Genomic DNA, 13,595 nt, shown 5'->3' with positions numbered 1-13,595 from the left:
ATCTTTATCTGGATTTTAAGAGAGCCCTAAAGAATGCTTGGACTTGGACTAGACCCCAGGGACAGGGACAGGTGATTTCTCAATGAAAGCCACTAATTCTGTGACTTAAGCCCACTTCCTAGGAGTAGCGTGCACGCATGCGTGTGTGCGCACACGCACACACACACACAAGTTGAGGAAAACAAAGTGGTGGTTCCTCAAAAAGATTAGAATTTCCATATGACACAACAACCCCTTTTTGGGGGTAGAAACCGAAAAGAGTTGAAAACCAGGTCCCCAGTAGATATTTGTACACCATAAATAATGTCCAGAGCAGCTTTCTTTACAGCAGCCAACATGCGGAAGCAATCCAGGTACCCACAGACAGATGAACCAATTGCCAAAATATGCTCCCTATAGACAATGGGGGAACTAAGTCTTCAGCTTTAAAAAGGAAGAAAATTCTAGCATGTGCTGCCTACCATGTGGTTGAAACGAGAATTCTCTGCTAAGGGGAATAAACTAGTCACAACACGGTTTCACTTCTGTAGCGTTTCCACCATAGCCAAAGTCAGAGGCAGAAAGTAGAATGCAGGGGAGGGGGCGAGGGGAGGAATAGGTAGTTATTGTTTCATGGATTTGGAGTTTCCATTGGGGAAGATGAAAAACTTCTGGAGATAGTCGTGATGCTGGTTACAGAACAATGTGAACATATTTAATTTTCACAACTGTATAGGTTAAATTTTGTCATGTGTGTTTTACTACAATTAAAAAAAAAAAAAAAGCTGGCACTGGTGTCTCACACCTGTCATCCTAGCTACTCAGGAGGCTGAGATCTGAGGATCGTGGTTCAAAGCCAGCCTGGGCAGGAAAGTCTGTGAGACTCTTATCTCCAATGAACCACCAGAAAACCAGAAGTGGTGCTGTGGCTCCAGTGGTAGGGTACTAGCCTTGAGCTGAGGGCCAGCGCCCAGGCCCAGAGTTCAAGCCCCACGATCGACCAAAAAAAGACAGTGGAGCTCAAGTCAGATTGGTTGGTTGGTTGTTTTGTGGGTGTTTGGGGATGGGTTGGGGAGGGTGGAGGCTGAACCCACATAGGAAGCACGTGACCCACAAAGAGCAGAGAAGAAAACATCTGAGTGAAATGTGTGTTGGTGGCAGGATGGTGACACGGGTGGAGAGGATCTGATCAGTGGCTTTGCTGAACCAGCCATGCTACCTCAGCCCAGGTGTTCCTGAACCCGCAGCTCCCCTCATCTGAGCCACAGGGTAAGTTAGAGCTCCTTGCTTACCTCTGACAAAGCTTGGCGTCAAGACCTGTGTTCTGGATCTCTCCTTTCTCTGGGCCTCACTTTTCCTCCAGTAAGCAGGGACAGGAATTGGGAATCCCTAGTTTTATGGATTTGTTGTCTACCCTTAAGGCTCTTGTTCTATGTGGGCTCAAGCCCACCCGCCTGGCTGGTTTCCTGTTTGCTTTCCTCCTCTCCTTCCTCTTCTGCCTGGTCACTGGATAAGCTTCTTTCTTTACTCCCAGTTCCACGTGGGGTATGAGCCCAGCCACGGAGGCGATATGCAGCGGAAAGGACAGCCCCTTCTCTCCAAGCAAGTATGGTGAGTTCATGAGGAATTTACCCTGGGAAAGGGAATCCTTCTCAGCTGGGAAGAGGCTCCCCTAAACTGTGCTCACACTCAAACAGATCATCTTTTTTTCTTCCTTCCTCCCTTCCTTCCTTTTTTTTCCTCCTCTTCCTTCCATCCTTCCTTTCTTTCATTCATCCTTTGTCCTTCCTCCCTTCCTTCCTCCCTTCCTTCCTTCCTTCCTTCCTTCCTTCTTTCCTTCCTTCCTTCCTTCCTTCGTTTCTCTTGTTTTGGTGCTGATGCTTGGGCTTAAGCTGAGGACCTGGACTCTGTCCTTTATTTGTTTTTCTCAAGGCTAGTGCTCTACTACTTGAGCCACAGTTTTACTAGGAGCTTTTTGGTGTTTAATTGGAAATAAGAATCTCATGAACTTTCCTGCCTTGGCTTCAAACTAAGATTCTAAGATCTCAGCCTCCTGAGTAGCTCGGAAAAAGCCACTAGTGCCCAACTCTTCTTCTTTCTTGACATAAAGGAATTTCCCTTCTCTCTTTCCACTTTTTGGCAAAATTTCATAGGTGACACATAAAAAAACCCTGTGTGGCATATCTGTTGTCATACTGTACAAGTAATACAATGAACACAGATGGAATATTGCTAAGCTCTTTTTGTGCTTCTTGCTTTCTACCTTCTGTAACCTTGTGTTTATTATTTTCTTTTTTATCATAAATGCATGCCTATTTATCTTTATTTTCTGGAAGTTATACAATGCCTAGTATTTATTACGTGCTAGACACTGATCTAAATGCTTGAAAATATTAACTCATTTAATTAGTTTAATACACAACACAACTGTAATGGCGATTTCTTTTCTTTTTCCTTTATTTGGTGATAATGCGATTTGAAATCAGGGCCTTGAGTTTAAATGCTTGCTAAGCAGGCACTCTACCACTTGAGTCATTTCCCCAGCCTGTGATATCATTACTAATCTCACTTTACAGATAAGAAAGCTGAAGCATAAAGAGAATAAGTAACTTGCCCAAGGTCATAAAAGCAATAAAAAGTTAACATGAGACATGTCCACTCCATCTTAATGCAAAAGTTTGTCTAAGGGAGGAATTGTGGGTTGTAGGACAGGAGACTCTGTAGTTTTTAAAGAAAATACCTTATTATTTCTAGAGGACCAATACAAACTCTCATCAGCCATTGTTAGAGCTACTGTTGACCTGCAACCTCTCCAAACGTGTCAATCCAGTATGGTATCTCATTGCAATTTCAATCTTTTTTTTTTTTTTTTTTTTTGGTCGGTTGTGGACCTTGAACTCTGGGCCTGGGAGCTGTCCCTGGGATCTTCAGCTCAAGGCTAGCACTCTGCTACTTGAGTCACAGCCACTTCCAGTTTCCTGGTGGTTCACTGGAGATAAGAGTCTCACGGACTTTCCTGCCCCAGCTGACTTTGAATTGTGATCCTCAGATCTCAGCCCCATTTGTAGCTAGGATTACAGGCTGCCCCACTGTAACTTCAATTTTAATTTGCCTTATAATTATTGAGTTAAGGCATCTTTTAATTTTCTTGCACATTTTTCTTTTCCTTGAAATTTTCCTGTCTTCAATATAATTCAAATGATCAATTCTTTGTTATTTTATGACTGGCAGTTTTGAGGTCTTGTAAAGTCGTATCCCAGTGACATAAAAATACACTCCCTGGGGGCTGAAGGCATGGCTCAGTTGGTAGAGTGCTAGTCAGTGAGCAAAAAGCATCAGGTACCAAGTTTGAGTTCCAGTCTCAGACTAAAAACAAAAACAAACAAAAAATACTCTCCTTGCTTCTAGTTCTGGCTTTTTGCAGATTAACTGGAGTTAAAAGTCTCACAGATTTGTCTGCCTGGGCTGGCCTTGAACCTCAATCATCAGCTTTCAGCTTCCTGATTAGCTAAAATTATAAGTGTAACCTACCAGCACCAGGCTTAATCTGTAGGTTTTCAACTAACTAAATGACTGGTTGATGGATGGATTGATTGATTTTTGTCTTACTGCATTGTCTAGGACCTTTGGCGCACTGTTCAATAGAAGTAGAGATCATAAATTTGAAGGACATGCTAAGATTTACTCATTAAAAGTAATATATAAGTTGTATCTAAGTTTCCTTTCTTGAGTTCAAGAATGTTTCCTCTCACTTGCTAAGAGCTTTTTATCATGCAAGGATGTTGAATGTCATCAATGTTTGCACGTGTGTGTCCTCAGATACTGTAAGTTTTTAGTCAGGACTTCTTCAAAAAGCAGAGTCTGGAATAAAACTTGGGTTCAGGCAGGTTAATAGACAGATGCTTGTGGGAAGCAGCTGGTGAAGGACAAGGAGGAGGAGGCATGGAAGGAGGAGACGGCTGCTAAAAGGAGAATTCTGGGATCAGAATCTAAGCTTGTTACACAGCAAAGCCATCCCCTGTCTGTGCAGCTGGTATGAGAGCAGAGCACTGTGATTGAGAGCCCCGTGTCTGTATTTCCAGACATGAATAACATTCATAGACTTTGCTTCCACTGTTAAGATCAAAACTTAGATATGATGTGTTATATATGTATCATTTTTGTTTGTGGAGGCAAGATCTCAATATATAACCCAGTCTGACTTCAAATTTGCAGTCCTCCTGAATACTGGGATGACAGGTTGCTAGGTATTTCAAACCATGTGCAATCTGGTTTGTTGTTGTTGTTTGGTTGATTATGGTTTTGTTTTTGTTTTTTGGTGCTGTTCCTGGGCTCATACTCAGGGCCTGTGAGCTTTTATGCTCAAAGCCAGCTCTCTACCACTTGAACCACAGCTCCATTTCTGGCTGTTTTGGGTGTTTAAGTGGAGATAAAAGTCTCATGGACCTTCCTTGCCTAGGCTGGCTTCAAACCACAATCCTCAGATCTCTGCCTCCTGAGTAGCTAGGATTTCAGGCATGAGCCACCAGCACCCGGCCATCTCCAGGTCATTTATGTTTCTTATTTTTTATATACTAACAGATTTGATTTGCTAGTATTTTCTTTATAATTTTTGCACTTCATGAAATTGGCTTTAGTGTCCTTATTTAATCCTGTACTTGTCTTATTAGGAGACACCTTTCCTGGTGGGTTTTTTTTCCATTCTGAGAGTTTTATTAAAATTAGATTAATTGCTACTGGAACTTTTGTACAATTACCTAAATCTCGCATATTCTTTGTGGGAAGATTTTATTTATTTATTTATTTTTGGGTCCGGTTGTGGGGCTGAACTCTGGGCCTGGGCGCTGTCCCTCAGCTCTTCAGCTCAAGGCTGGAGGTCTACCACTTGAGCCATAGCACCACTTCCGGCTTTTTTCATTTTGCTTATTTGGTCCTGAGGAATCGAACCCAGGGCCTCAGGCATCACATGATGTCATCTTCCCCTGAGGATACATGGCAAATAATACACACACGCATGCGCATGCACACACAGACACAGACACACACACAGACACAGATACACACACCTATGACACAATTCTCTCAACACTTTGGCTCCAAAGCTGAAGCCCTCCCCATCATTAACATCAAGGGATCAAATGTCTAGAAAGATGTACTGAATCCAACTTATTATTATATGGAGGAGGTGTGGGAAAGGGAAAATCTAGAGTACCCGCACAGGCCCTGTCTGGTAGGTAAGGAAACATGACCCTGGAGAAGCAAGGTGGGTCTGACTCTAGTCCCTACCTTCTAAGTGAGAAATTCCCCAGTCAATTCCTTAAGGACCCCATTTCCTTTCCAAGTCTCTCTCAACATAATATCAGCTTTAATGTTTGACATCTGTATTGGATATCTAGAGAGGAAGGAGACAGATTCAAACTTGTCTATCTTTCCAACTGGCTGTACAATTTCTGAACTTCTGCTTTGTCAACTCAATTACCTCCTTCTTGTCTAATCTCCAAATCTCATCCCTAAAACACTACACAGTCCACCATGTGATACTTCACACTGAACTCCTTCCTTCTCGCTACACTACGGCAGACTAGGCCCCAGCCCGCTTCTTCTCCCCCACGTCTATATGTAGGGACCTGAAATAGTAAGAGCTGGCCCTGGCCAGGCCACACCTCCCGTCATTGTCTCTTGTAGAGCGTCCCACGCAGGTCACGCTGAAGCTGAAGCCCTCGAGGGTGGTGGTGGGCAAACCCTTCACCATCGAGTGTGGGGTGCTAGCCGTGAAGCCCCTTCAGAGCCTTACCCTGTTGCATGGTACGGAGATCCTTCAGAACCAGACCTTCAGGGATGCCATGTCTGCCTCCCACGAAGCCACCACCGCCTTCAACCGCACGGCTCAGAGACAGGATGGCCTCCTGAACTTCTCCTGCCGGGCTGAGCTGGACCTGCGGTCTCTTGGTGGGAGCCTCTTCCACAGCATCTCGGAGCCCCAGACCCTTGAGGTCTATGGTAAGGGCCACCATCTTGGGGGCAGACAAATCCAGATCCTTATTCTCAGATGGATGGGGTATACACTTGATCTTTGTTGGTTGGTTGGTTGTGGGGCTTGAACAGTAGGCCTGGCTGCTATCCCTGAGCCCTTCAGCTCAAGGTGAGCACTCTACCACTTAAGCCACAGTGCCATTTCTGGTTTTCTGGTGGTTTATTGGAGATAAGAGTTTCACAGACATTCCTGCCCAGGCTGGCTTTGAACCGAGATCCTCAGATCTCAGCCTCCTGAGTAGCTAGGATTACAGGCGTGAGCCACTGGCACCCAGCTACACTTAAATCTTGAGATCTTACTCCCCTTCAGATTCGGTTCTCTAGGACCCTTTTGTTCTAGAAGTCAAGAGTACTCCACTAGTTCTTGACATGCTTGAGCCACATGACCTTGATCAAGGCTGCCTCCTGTTTTTGGCCGTGGACAAAAATGTTCTTTGTCACCAGGGAGAGTTTCCCTGCAGTTCACTCGGATCTGCCTGAGGAGGGGCTTCGTCGGGATGGTGCTGAGTCCATTCCATGGTGGCAAGCCACCACACGCTCGTCCCCGGGGATGCTGGCGGAGGGACATCTGCCCTGGTTGGTGGGGGCCACTTTTCTCCTAGAGAGGCAGACAGCCTGGCCAGTCCTCTCTCCTCAGCCAGGTGGGCCAGGGGGTGACAGGTGGACACCCAGGATCCTGGCACCTGACGGCTTGTGTTCTTCCCCAGAGCCTGAGCAGGACCGCATGGTCTATCATCCCCATCGTGTCAGTGCTGCTGTGCTTGTTGGTGACATCTGTCCTGCTCTGCTTTGTCTGGGGCCAGCGTTTGCATCAGAGGCGGACAGGCACGTACGGGGTGCTAGCTGCCTGGAGGCGGCTGCCCGGGCACACCCTGTATGACCCGCCTGCCCACTGGCATGGCGATGCTGGCACTCAGCCCTGGTTGAAGGACGAGGACTGCAGTCCCCTCTGGAGATGTTCTTTTCGAGCCTCAATACAGACCCTTCGACGTAACCCATATCTGTCCCTGGGATCACCGCCAACAGCTGGCACCAGATGTGGCCTTCTCTCCCTCAGTGTCTCCCTCAGTCTCCTTCCTGTCCTCTCCTTCACAAAGGTTTCCAGAGCCCAAGTCTGCCCTGAGCAGCCCCTCACGGACCAGTCCAGGCCTCGGAGGACCACCCTCACTACGAGTGACCGATTCCTACTGTGGGGGGGAGGGGTGCGTCCCCAGTGCGCTTTGGGCCAGAGGGCGCTCAGGCCGTTCCTAGGAGCAGTACACAGCCCTGACTCTCTTTCTGCTAGCAGCTGGCAACCTGGGGTGAATGTTTCACGCTGGGCCCACCTCAGGGGTCCAGAAGGACTCTGTCTAGCCAGCCATTAAGGAGGCCTTAACCTCCTGGGAGAAAGGAGTGGTCCCTTCCTTTCCCACTCCATTATTATTAAGCCAAAAGTGACTCTACAGCCTTTATCACCCCCGAGAGAGGAGTAGAGGGCAGAGGTAGGCTGGGGCTCTGGTCCAGACAGACAACAGTGGGACCACATTGGCCTCACACAGCTTCTGGGCCCGGGACAGGGCTTGCAGGAGCAGGGACGGGGTCAAGATGGCAGTGGGGAGGAGCGGCCTGATCCACTGGGAGAGGCTCGTCTGGGGAGGAGGGCTCGTCTGGGGAGGAGGGCTGGGTGTGTGCGCAGCATTAGCAGACAGAAGACAGCTGCGGAGGACTCCAGGGCTGTTGAAGCTGGTGAGGACCCGGTGAGCATCCTCCCTCTCTCCCTCTCTCTCCCTCTCTCTCTCTCCCTCTCTCTCCCTCCCTCTCTCTCCCTCTCTCTCTCTCTCTCTCTCTCTCTCTCTCTCTCTCTCTCTCTCTCTCTCTCTCTCTCTCTCTCTCTCTCTCTCTCTCTCTCTCTCTCAGTCAGCTGGTCAGCTGTGGGGCTTGAACTCTGGGCCTGGACACTCTCCCTGACTTCTTCAGCTCTAAGCCAGCATTCTACCATTTGAGCCACAGCGCCACTTCTGGTTTTCTGGTGGTTCATGGGAGATAAGAGTCTCATGGACTTTCCTGTCCAGGCTGGCTTTGAACCGCGATCCTCAGGTCTCAGCCTCCTGAGTAGCTAGGATGATGGGTGTGAGCCACCGGCTCTGGCCAGCCTCCTCTTCATGGCAGGCTCTCGGCGTCACAGTAGTCTAAGGAGACCGTGTCCCATCTACCCTCCCTTCTCCCCCCCTCCCCGTACATCTGCACCCACAGTCTCTGTGGCACTGGGAGGAGGAGGTGGGGGCACATCTCTCCTGAGATGAGAGAAGACCCTTTTAGCAGCCCTGAGGTACCCTCGAGGGTTTTACCCACAATCCCCTGCAGGTTCTTTTAGCCCAGCCCTGGCCCCAGAGCAGGAAGCAGACAGTGCCCAGACCCCTCCAGCCTTACTTACACCCCTCTTTGTCCAGAGGTAGGAGGCAGGTGCTGAATCCCCGGTGCATCCTGCCTGTGAGGACGGCTTGGAGGAGGAGGCAGGGGAGGGGCTGGCCAGGGTGATGGGGGATCTCAGGGGGGACATGAGGCAGGGCAGGTAGTGGTGGTGGAACACCAAAGGCCCTTCCTCTTGGGTGTCCATCTGCTCCTCCCATTCTTCGCATTGGCCGCCCTGGTAGACCTGGGCATGCGCAAAGGGTGGATGGAAGACGGAGACCCAGGCTCAGGCTCTCCCTGCCCCACCCCTCCGTCTCCCAGCAAGTGTGCATTCACCGCACATGAGCAAGGCACTTTGCAGACTCTTCCTCCTTATTTTGTAGGTGGGAAGAGGTTGAAGAACTTGCTTGCAGCAGAGCCTAGGCTGGGGGTTATGGCAAGTGGCAGAGCACCTGCCAAGCCAGTGCCAAGGCCCTGCGTTCCACCTCCAGGATGGCCATAAATAAGTAAGTGGTACAGCAGATGTGACCTCAGAGCTGGGGTAGGGAATCCACTGAGGTGCCCCTGCCCTTCCGTGGGGGGGTCCTCACCCCGGGGTCTCCTGGGACCTGGGAGGAGGAGCACAGCAGCTGGGCCCTACTGTGGCCCCTTCTAGTACTTTCCTCCATTCTTACTCCTGACTGTTAGCGCTGTCAGAAGCACCCTTCAAACCCTCAACTCAGGGTTACAGTTCCACCCGCTTCTCAAGGGCTGGTTCAAAGGCCACCAGGGACTCTCTTCCGAGGACCCTTCCCCATCCACCTGTGGGCATGCATGCTGTGTCCTCCCCTGTGCCAGGTGGCCTTGTATTCATAGTCATTCATTCATTCACTCATTCTCTTGCTCAGCAGTATCATGGAAGCCCCTGGTGTCTGCTGTCAGATACCAAGGTACAATGGTAGCTGCTCTCTTGGGGTCTGAAGTCCAGAAATTCCCTCAGCTCCTCAGCTCAAGGCGAGTGCTCTATCACTTAAGCCACAGCACCACTTCTGGTTTTCTGGTGGTTTATTGGAGATAAGAGTCTCACAGACTTTCCTGCCCAGGCTGGCTTTGAACCTCGATCCTCAGCTCTCAGCCTCCTGAATAGCTAGCATTATAGGCGTGAGCCACTGGTGCCCAGCAAAGTCCAGAATCTTGAAGGGAACTTTCTGGGTTGGGAGGTGAAGACCCTCCCCTTCCTGAAGGCACATCAGCCTTGTCAAAGAGATTCTGCCGGAGAGGTATGCACTGGCTTCCTGCTCCCCATGCCCAGAACCTGTCCTCTAGTGGGGACCCCAGCAGGATCCTCAGCCGGGCCCGCACCCCCACGCACCTGCGGGCCAGGCAAGAATGGCCCTGGGCTCCGCGCCTCCGCCGCCAGGGACTCAGCAGCAGCTGGTGCATCTGCACGTTCCGCAGCATCATCAGCTCCAGCAGGTCTGCAGCCCGGGGTTCCGCGAGCATGCCCGGTTCAGCAGCCCACCTGTGCCTCCCCAGCCAGCCTCAACCGCCTGCCCCCACCCCGGCACCCCCATGCAGACCTCCCAGGCCCCCAAAGCAGAGGGGAGGGGTAAGAGAGGGAAAGGGTGACCCCCAAACCTTACCTTCCCCTCACACGGCCCGGCTCTGGGGGCATGGGGGGGACCCACGGGAGGAGCTGCAGGACGGTCACCCGGGGCTGGGGGCACATCAGGCAAACCCCAACGCGCCCTTCCAGTGCCTCTCTTTCCCCAAGGCCTCTCTTTCCCAGTTCAGAGTGCAGCCCTTCAGCTCCAAGGTACCCCTCTGCTTCCCGGCTCAGTGCACTCACCGGTGGGGCTGCACTCTGTGGCGGGGTGTTACCCCAACTCCTGCGGTCCACAGAGGCCATGCTCTGCTCCTGTGAGTCCTGGTTACCCGGGCAACACAGGAGCCAAAGGGGCAGAGCCCCGCCCAGTGCGCCAGGGCCCGCCCAGCATGCCAAGGCCCCACCCAGTGCTCCAGAGCCCGCCCAGCATGCCAAGGCCCCACCCAGTGCTCCGGGGCCCGCCCAGTGCTCCAGGGCCCGCCCAGTGCTCCAGAGCCCGCCCAGCATGCCAGGGCTCCACCCAGTGCTCCAGAGCCCGCCCAGCATGCCAAGGCCCCACCCAGTGCTCCGGGGCCCGCCCAGTGCGCCAGGGCCCGCCCAGCATACCAAGGCCCCACCCAGTGCTCCAGGGCCCGCCCAGTGCACCAGAGCCCGCCCAGCATGCCAAGGCCCCGCCCAGCGTACTAGGCCCCGCCCAGTGCGCCAGGGGCCCCCCCTCCAGCATGTGAAGGCCCCACCCAGTGCTCCAGGGCCCGCCCAGCATGCCAGGGCTCCACCCATTGCGCCAGGCCCCGCCCAGCATGCCAGGGCTCCACCCATTGCGCCAGGCCCCGCCCAGCATGCCAGGGCCCCACCCGTTGCGCCAGGCCCCGCCCAGCATACTAGGCCCCGCCCATTGCGCCAGGGGCCCCCGCCCAGCATGCGAAGGCCCCGCCCAGCGCGCCAAATTCACAAGCAAGGCGGGGACGTTGGCCCCACACCTCTCTCTCTCTCCCTGCGGCCGTTTGTTTACTCCCTGCTTCCTGGCCAAGGTGAGCCCGCGACACCCCACTCCCACCACGGCCGCTGAGCACTAGTGTCCCCGGATCTCCCCGGCGAGCGCTGCCCCGGGCCACGCAGGCGCAGGCCTCCGCTCCTCCTGGCGGTCTCCGCCCCGGACCTGTCACCTAGGTAACTGGCACACCCGGAGGCACGTCCTGGGCCGCCCCTGTCCCGCCTCCCCCGGACCGAGGGAGCTGTGGCCGCAGCTTCTCCCCGCCCCCTTCCCTACTTCAACCCCGGGGGACCGCAGCGCCAATGCTGGGTAGTAAGCTTCTCTTCCTGCCTGTGTTCTCTTCGTCGGCCACCCAATGAAACCTACCCGTTTAATTTACCTAACGCTTGGGAGACCCCAGGGTACCTGGCCTGTAGAGGGGAGGGCAGGGGGGAGGGAGACAGGAGAGAGCGAGCGCCACGTGGCTCCCCGGGCTCTGCTGCCCTCTGGTGGCACTTTGGGGGAACAACACAAGTCCAACGCGGGGCCGAGTCCCTGCATCCCTCTAGTCTTTGTGGGCAGGGGGCATTTGGGGTTCGCACATCTCCTCTCCTCCATCTCCCCTCCTTCACCCCACCTGCCTGCCCGCCCTCACCAGCTGGAGCTGGAAGTCCAGGGTGCCCGGCGTCGTACCCCTTGGGCCATACCCACAATCCTTCTCCTTTTGTTATTTTTAAAATGGAGTCTTCAGACCTGGGAAGGTGGCTTGGTGGTAGAGTGCTTGCCTAGCATGCATGAAGCCCTGGGTTCGATTCCCCAGTACCACATAAAAAGGAAAAGCCTTAAAGTGGTGCTGTGGCTCAAGAGGTAGAGCGCTGGCCTTGAGCCAAAGAAGCTCAGGGACAGCGCCCAGTGCCAAGAGTTCAAGGCTCAGGACTGGTAAATAAATAAATAAAATACAGTTTTCTGTTGATGATGTTGCTGGCCTGGATCGTGATTCTCCTATTTATGCTTTCCCAAACAGCTGGAATGACAGATGCTGCCACCATACACAGCTTTTTATTGAGATGAGGTCTCCTAAACTTTTTTTTTTTTTTTTTAACCTGGGCTAGACTCAAACCACCATCTTCTCAATGTCAACCTTGTGAGTATCTATGATTACATCTATGAGCCACTGTGCCCGGCTGGTATTACCAATGTTTTATCTTCACGGCTGATTGGCAGCTAATAAAGGTAGATCCCATGTGACCTAGGTAGAAATGATGGGTGTAGGTGTGGGAGATGAAGGAGACAGAGGAGAGAAAGGAGCATTAGACTGCCAAACAGATGGTTCTAAGTTTGTACACACAGCTTCTGCATAGCTGACGACCCACATGGGCCCTGCCCTTGGGTGGAAGTGCTTCTAGGTCACAAACCTAGACAGTTGCAGCGGGCTGATCCATCACAGCCTCTCCTCATCCACCTCCTCTTCCATCTTTGATAGAAAGCCAAGCTCTAGTCCAAGGGACCTACCACCTCATTAGCATATTCATTCGATTAAAAGAGAGGAAAGTTGGGCGCCTGTAATCCTAGCTACTCAGGAGGCTGAGATCTGAGGATCATGGTTCAAAGCCAGCCTGGGCAGGAAAGTCCATGAGACATCTCCAATGAGCCACCAGGAAACCAGAAGTGGCGCTGTGGTAGAGCGCTAGTGCCCAGGCCCAGAGTTCAAGCCCCATAACTGACAAAAATGAATAAATAAAATAGGAGAGAGGGAAATAATGCAAGTCACTGACAAATAAAGAACATGTGTCATAAAAGCAAACATCATCCTCCCCAGCCCCCCAAAAAAACATTTAAAAATCCAAACAAGGGCTGGGCACTGGTGTGCTTACCTCTACTCCTAACTACTCAGGAGGCTGAGATCCAAAGAACATGGTTCAAAGCCAGCCCAGGGAAGAAAGTCCAATGGACTCTTACCTCCAATTAACCACCAAAAAGCTGAAAGTGGAGCTGTGGCTCAATGGTAGAGTGCTTGAATGAAAAAGCTCAGAGGAAGAGCCCAGGAGATAAATGGAAGCTTCAATCAATCTGCAGCTGCAAAGCCACTCATCCCTCCTTCCCCACCAGGCAGGGGGACATCTAGAATATTCTGAAGTCACAGAAGGTCCAAGCTGCCAATCTAAAAGCTCAAATCGGGCCTGTGACAGGAATGGGCGGCTTCCCAGGCCAGTGGCATGCGTCCCAGCAGCCAGGGAGGCTGTGCGCACAAGGCAAACGGCCCTGCGGCTCTCCTGCCGGAGTGACCCCGCGCCAGCCTCACGCGTGAGGAGACAGGAGACATGGCGCCCACCGGCCCTTTAAGTAAAGAACCCCCACATGGTGACTGTTCCCCAACAAAGCCACCTGTGAAGCAATGGAGGGAGAGAAGCTGTGCTGAGCCACGAATCCATTTATAAACAGAGAAAAAAAGAAACCACGTCGAGGTGAATGTCATGTCTGCCAACAACAAAAAAAGTACTGCAGGACTGGGAAGGTGGCTCAGTGGTAGAGCGCTTGCCTTGCATGCATGAGGCCCTGGGTTCGATTCCTCAGCACCACATACACAGAAAAAGCTGAAAGTGGCGCTGTGGCTCCAGAGGTAGAGTGCTAGCC

The 13,595-nt window shown here is 52.0% G+C and overlaps 1 pseudogene; it reads left to right on the top strand.

Annotated features, from left to right (window-relative positions):
- Positions 1 to 1,112: 1,112 nt before the first annotated feature.
- Positions 1,113 to 7,376, top strand: LOC138807268 (uncharacterized; annotated as a pseudogene).
- Positions 7,377 to 13,595: the final 6,219 nt, after the last annotated feature.

Source organism: Dipodomys merriami, unplaced genomic scaffold (assembly GCF_024711535.1).
Source record: "Dipodomys merriami isolate MVZ:Mamm:240054 unplaced genomic scaffold, mDipMer1.0.p SCAF_42, whole genome shotgun sequence".
Lineage (NCBI taxonomy): Eukaryota > Metazoa > Chordata > Mammalia > Rodentia > Heteromyidae > Dipodomys > Dipodomys merriami.
Note: the sequence above shows the minus strand (reverse complement) of the source record. Positions and strands in the feature narration are given on the sequence as shown.